We start from the raw sequence: 7,219 nt of genomic DNA on the forward strand, positions 1-7,219 counted from the left end.
TAGGTACCATGCCAATGCTTATTCCCTTCACAATTACTGTTGAGGGTGCCACCATCCTTCCAGTCCTAGTCCCTTGGGCTCACAACCTAGGTGTCATTCTTGATTTCACATTATTTTTCACTTCCCATATCCAATCTGTGGGCAGCTAAGTGGCACATGGATAGCTAAGTGGTACAGTGGATATAGTTTCAGCCCTAGAGTCAGGAAGATGAATCTTCCTGAGTTGAAATTTTCCCTCAGACACTTAGTAGCTATGTGACCCTGAACAAGTCACCGTTTGCCTCAGTTTCCTCATTTGTCAAATGATCTGGAGAAGGAAATTGCAAACCACTCCATTCTTTTGTCAAGAAAACCCTAAATGGGATCACGAAGTGTTGGACACTACTGAAAAATGACTGGACAACAAAAACAAAAACCGCAACGGCCTCATGATTTCATCTCTGCAATATTCCACAAATATGTCCTTTCTCACTTTTGATACCACCACTATTCTGGTGTGAACCCTTATCTCCTCATGCCTAGGAAATTGCAATAGCTTGCTGGTTAGTTTCCCTGACACCTATTTCTCCCCAGTCAAGTCCATTGTCTGTTCAGTTTTCTAAAGAGTCGATTGACTTCTTACTAAATAAATTCCACTGGTTTCCTAACACCTACTGTATCAAATATAAGATCCTCTGTTTGTAACTGAAATTCCTTCATAACCTAGGTCCTTTCCTACCTTTTCAATTTTCTTCTACCTTACACTCCTCCCTCATTTACTGTTTGGCCCAGTGACACTGGCCTCCTTCCTATTCCATGAACAAGATACTCCATCACTTGGCTCCAGACATTTTCTCTGCCTTTTCCCCAAGCCTCTAGTGGTCTCCCTCTTCATCTTCACTGACTGGACTCTGCCTTTCTTAAAGTTTTAGATAAATCCTATATTCTACAGGAAACCTTTCCCAAACCTTCTTAATTCCAGTGCCTTACCTCTCTTGAATATTTGCTTATATATGCATATGGTGTATCTCTCATATGTATTTATTAGCAACTTGCCTCCACTTTTGGATTGGGAACTCCTCGAGGGTAGAGACTGTATTTTTCTTTCTTTATATTCCCAGCAATTGATATAATGCCTAGCATGTAGTAGATATCCAATAAACCCTTTTTGAGTGGTCTAAATCATTACAAAATCTTAAAATAGTTTGTAGAAATACTTGTGTTTCTGTCATTCTTGGAGTTATTTGCAATTTTGGAATGAACTACCAAAATAAATATTTTGGGAAAAGATTTTGAGCTGGTATACCACTAATCATTTGCTAACAGACTTCAATGGGTAGTTCAGTATTTATAACATAGATATTAACTATTGCCACTTGAATGACTGGAACAGAGATATTTGAGTTATTTTTAATAGTTTCAAAATTTTAAAATATTATTTTGTAAAGTCTTTAGTCATTGTAAGTTTTTTCAGCTTTTCTAGAGATATAACATGGGCTCCCCTATAAGTATTCACCAAGGGTCACAGCTCAAAGTGTTCTTGTCACTTGATCCCATGAGAGGCTAAACAAACCAGCCCCTTTCTAAAAGCAATATAACAATATAGCAGTATAGGGTAGAACATGATACAGGGTTTTATGGGACCTGGAGCCCTAGAAATGTGGGCTAAGAAGATTGCTCAGTCATTAAATTCCTAAATCATTCAGATCAAAGATTAGACAACTATTTTTAAATTACTCTAGTTCACACTTATTTAGGTTTTCACTGTCTTCAAATATAAAATGAGGAGGTTGAAATAGATGATCTTTAAGATTAAATCCCCTCAAAATCTTACAAAATTCAGTTTTTTTTCTATTCCCATTATGTAATATCAGAAAGTAAACACTGCCAAAAAGAAAGTACATTCATGTAAAGAAAATAATAAACCATAATAATGTACCCAAACATTCTGAGTAAATTCCAACAATAATCTAGCATTACTTATTGAATCTGAGGCAGGATTTGAACTCAGGTCCTCCTGAAGCCAGGGCCCGTGCTTTATCCTCTGCACCACCTAGCTGCGCCCTAAGGTCTTGTATACTTTTCAGAATGTAGAGTACAGTGTAATATGGCCGTCTAACCCTAATTTCCTTCCTGACTGCTTTCTGGTTCTCTCAGCAGTTGTTACCAAATCTGGAATTTTACCCAAGGTACCCTATTACAGCTTTATCAAACACTGGGTTATTGAGTTCTATTGTTTCTGAATCTCCCTTGAGCAATCTATTCCATTGATTCATCTCTCTATCATTTTATTAATACCCCAGTTTTTATGACTGCTGGTTTATAATATAGTCTGAGGTCTAAAAGTTCTGTTCTCCCCATGTCCCTCATTTCTTTTCATCATATCCCTTCACAGGTCGTTTGTTTTTATTTTCTCTAAATTGTCTTTCTTTTGAATTTAGGCAATAAAACATGTATTTCCATAATTTAGTAAGCCAAAAAGACGCTGCAGACAAAATTGGAGATCTATTATGTATAGCTTGATATTCCTTTAAATTCTATCACAAAGTTTTCATGTAAATTTCTTTTTTCCTCTATCCCCCCCCCCCGACCCCGGAGATGTTTCCCACCAGACACAAACACGTCTATATATTTGTATTTGAATCATTCATTTCTGTGCATGAACCCCAAATTGTCAGAATCTGTCATATCTCAAATTCTTTGTATTGAAAAGTTTGTATAACCCCCGGATTTATGGGACTGTGCTTAAAGTTCTACAGATTTACATTAAAAAAAAGTTGACAGCCGTGCTTCTTGTAAAAGATTCAGTAGAGGTACAAGAACTTAAAAATTCTTGGAGTGAGGTGAGGAAGGGTGGGAAGAGGAGGGGGACTACCGTGCCTCTACTTTGGGGTTCCTGGACAGAGCGTAGTCCTCAGCCTCGGAGTTGGTGAGGGGCGTATTCCTGCGTGGGGAGGTCTGCTGGGCACCTCTGGCGGGCACCGCGGGCGGGCAGCGGGAAGGATAGGGTAGGGGTGGGGTGCGTGGGGCGTTGGGGGTGGGAAGCGGAGGGGGACTACCGTGCCTCTACTTTGGGGTTCCTGGACAGAGCGTAGTCCTCAACCTCGGAGTTGGTGAGGGGCGTATTCCTGCGTGGGGAGGTCTGGCGGGCACCTCTACCGAGCACCTCTGGCGGGCACCAGGGGCGGTGGGGGAGTGGAGGTGAGCAGGCAGGGGAGGGGACCGCCGTGCCTCTATTTCCTGATGGTTCCTGGACGCGGAGTAATCCCTAGCCGCGGAGTTGGTGCGGGCCGTAGTTCTGCATGGGGCGCCAGGAGTCGGGGTGGTTCCCCCGCCCCCCGCTCAGTGCCGCGGGGGCCGCAGAGACGGTGTGTGGGCGACGGGGTGGTGGAGAGGGAAGAGTGTCAGCCCTGAGTGGTGGGCTGAAGGGGAGAGGGTAGCACACTCCCAAGCAGGCAGGTCTGAGGCTTCTGCCAAATCGGAAGACCGGAGTCTCTGGGGCATACACCTCTCTCTTTCGTTCTAATGAGTTTGACCTACTTGGCTCATTAGGTGCACGCACTGTTCCCACTGAGCCTCCTGTGCACAGCACTAAGTGAATGGATAATTAATTCATGCAATAATGAAATGAGGTGTGGCAATCACTCTTTAATGAGGCTTGGGGACAAGCTGAGAAAAGTGAGGAGGGGGAGATAGGGCACAATTCCACACTAAACTGATAAATCTTTACAAAACCTTTATTCCAGATTATTTTTCTTTTTACCATCATATACATAACATTTGAATATTTCTGAACAGAAGAATGTCTTTTCTTTATAACATAAATATTTTAGAGCAAGGAAAACGGTCTTGTAGTGGTGGGCAACATTTAAGAAAAAGAAATGTAAGAAAAAAAGTGCCAAGTATAACAGTATAACAGAATGTTCATCTTTTTAAAACAGTAACTATAGTTCAAGTGTGACAGGCACAACAATGTACAGCAAAAGCAAGAGATGAACCCTTATGAGCGGTCCCATAGCCCTACCTAGATTTTTCAGTTGCTAACCTCTTCCACAAAGAGAAAAGAAATAGGATGACAGTGCTTCCTTCCATTTCAAACCAACTGCCAAAAAGGAAACCAAGGTACTTACCCAGAGGAGACTGACAAAAGAGCTAAGGAAATATTGTCTTTGTCTCCTCTGTGTAGTTTAGGTTGGGACTCTCCTCAACCCATGGTCTGTATTGTCCTCTACTTCTAACTCTGCCTTGTTCTGGCTGGGCTCTGGTCCTTCTTCTAACAACAGGCCCATCCCCTAGACAATCAGGGGCAAGGGGACTAATTGTACCTCTCTGGGGAGGGTGCATCCTGGGTCCTGACCCAGGGCCAGAGAGAAAGGGGGACCTGGATATGTGGGTGTATTCCTCCGTATAGGAAGGAGTTATTGATGGCTCCTGAGTGGACCCCATCTTCCTGGGCACTCCCTCTGCCCCTTCCCTGCCTCTTGGCCACCGTGGGGCCTCAACATATTGGGTGAGGGTAACGTGGCTGAAGGGCTCAGACTCCAGGGGAATAGGGTGGACACTGAAATATGCCAGCATGTCACAGACTGTGGAGAACAAGAGGTGTAGCACCCGGCACTGACTATTGTCATTCAGGGTAAGAAAACTGTGCTGGACTCTGCCCTCAAAGTTGAATGTGAGGACATACTGCCCTATCCTCATGTTGCTTTTATGTACCAGGTAGACACCATGGCTGGCAGCACCCCCTTCAAGCACTAGCTCAGCAGCTTAGAGTCTAAGGATGGTTCCATGGAACCAAGGGTACTCTGAGAGGAGGTCATCCCTATCACCTCCATCTGCCTCCTCCTGAGACAGGAAGGAACCTGTGGTGTCTGGAGCATTAGGGGCTGGTGGGGGGTTAGTTTTCCCCACTGGGGGCCCCTTTTTAATAGGGAATCAGTGAGACACCTTGCAGGGTATCACTGCCATTGAGTCATAATGGGAGGCAGCAGTGGAGGCAGAGCTGGGGGAGACAGAAGCTGAGGGATGGTCTGAGAGGCCCCCACAGGCCCCCTGAGGCAGGTCCACGTGGCTCTCCCTAGGTGCCAAGGGCAGCTCCTGTCTGTGCTCTGTCTCTGCCCCATCCTTTAAGGGTCCCCCTGCCCTCCTTCATGTCTGCATCTCAAAGCTTTCCCCAGGGGATGCCCCACAGCTAGTTGGCCCCTCACTGGCGCTACCACCCCCACCCAGGCCAGGTAGCCCTGAGGCAGAGGTGTCCAAAGGTCCCACTACAGAGGGGGGGGGTCACCCGCTCCCTGCCACTGGAAGATCCCTCGGACTGAGCGCCCAAATGAGCTCAGGGAGAAGCGTTTCTTCACCTGAGGCTTTGACGAGTTTGAAGCCATTGAGGAAGGGAGAGGGCTAGCCAGGTCTTCAGAGGATCGAGAATGACCCCACACAGTCAGAGGCTCACTGTTCCCACAGCTCTGCAGGGAAGGACCACTTGATGGGGTTTCCTCACCAGGACTAAGGCACATCCGACCAGATGATGAAAGGGAACCCGAGGTCCGGGCCACCTCTGCCTCAAAGCGCTGCAAGAAGAGCAGAGCAAAACGTCGGGAGAAGGCTGCCTCATCCCCAGCGTATTGGGGATGGGAAGCCCAGTAGAGGTGGAAGCGTCGGGCACAGTCCAGGGCCGCTTCCCAAGCTGCAAATTCACAGAACTCCTGCCAACCTGGGGAAGGTGGTGGTGATGGGAGAGGGTGAGGAGAAGGGGCAGCGCCATCCTCAGGGGAAGGGGCACCATTCATGATGAGCCAGATGAGATGGAGAGTCCAGGATCTGTTGAGGACCCCGTCAGCTGGTTGGCTTTTGGGGACCTTGAAATCCAGAGGAGGGGTCTGAAGGAAAAGACCCTTAATCCTAAATTGGGACAGAGAAGAGGGTAGTACCAGTATATAATTATTTAACAATATACCCTTCAGTTCAGCTATGTGGCACAGGGTATCCACTGTTAACAGGGCACAGGCCCTGGATTCAGGAGGACCTGAGTTCAAATCTGCCTCAGACACTTGGCAATTACTAGCTATGTGAACCTGGCCAAATCACTTAAGCCCTACTCCCTCACCCCACCCTGTGTGTGTGTGTGTGTGTGTGTGTGTGTGTGTGTGTGTGTATAATAGACCCCCCCACACATATATATGTGTGTATATATATATATATATATGTATATATATATATACACACACACATAATTTTCTTTCTTTCTTTTTAAAAAACAATTGTGTGACAATGAGGGTTAAGTGACTTGCCTAGGGTTACATACCTAGTCAAGTGTCTGAGGCTGGATTTGAAATCAGGTCCTCCTGAATCCAGGGCCCGTGCTTTATCCACTTCGACACCTAGATGCCTTCCCCCCAATATCTTTTCTCAGGCTTGTCCTTATCCTAATTAAAGCTATGGGCAAACATCTGGTCCAAGGTCACTTGGTTTCTAGTATTAATTTTGTGGGGCCCCTCTTTAAGGTTTGATTCCTCCTTTCCACCTTTCCTGAAGAAGGAGGAGACCAAGGACTATGAAAATTCCTATTTATTTCTACTGCCTTCCTCATTCCTTAGAATGCTCTGGAGGTGAAATCAGTCCCAATGTCTGAATTGATATTTTCTATTAACGCATGCCTTGGTATGATTTGTTTTTTAACACCTATGATCTCTATTATTTCCAACTACACACGAACCGTGGATGACTAGCAGCAGAGGGCACGTGCTCGGACCCCCGCGTACAGGGTAGAGGGGGGCAGGCGCCCTGGCAAAGGGGGAGCCATTCCAGCCCACGTGGGCGGGGTTCATATATTAGTGATTGATGTAGATCTTGGCGTCGGCTCTGGCGGGCATCCGAGCTCGGAGGAGGGAGCCGGCGGCAGCGAGCAGCGGGCGGCTTGAGCCCAGTGAGCCTCTGCACGTCCCCATCCGATATTTTAAAAAATAATCCTAGAAACCCCAGACTCCATAGCTGACACTAAGGGTTAGGCCTCTACCCAGCCTGCTATGATCTGCTATGACTAATCAACAGTTTAACCACCCGACTGCCAGCATGTCACTGAAGTCTTTTTGAATATTTCTTTAAGGACTTAAAGAAAAGCTCATTTTTAGAGAAGCCTCCAAACACCTAATGATCCTGGAAGGGAAACTGAGATCTTGGGACCTCCAGGGTCTAGGGTAAGGTTGTTTAAAAATTCAAGGCTTAGTGTACATGCCCCAGT

The 7,219-nt window shown here is 46.0% G+C and overlaps 1 pseudogene; it reads right to left on the minus strand.

The window, feature by feature from the left end:
* Window positions 1-2,850: 2,850 nt before the first annotated feature.
* Window positions 2,851-5,786, minus strand: LOC122729089 (annotated as a pseudogene).
* Between the last annotated feature and the right edge of the window lie 1,433 nt (window positions 5,787-7,219).

The sequence above is a fragment of the Dromiciops gliroides genome, chromosome 5 (genome assembly GCF_019393635.1).
Source record: "Dromiciops gliroides isolate mDroGli1 chromosome 5, mDroGli1.pri, whole genome shotgun sequence".
NCBI classification, from domain to species: domain Eukaryota; kingdom Metazoa; phylum Chordata; class Mammalia; order Microbiotheria; family Microbiotheriidae; genus Dromiciops; species Dromiciops gliroides.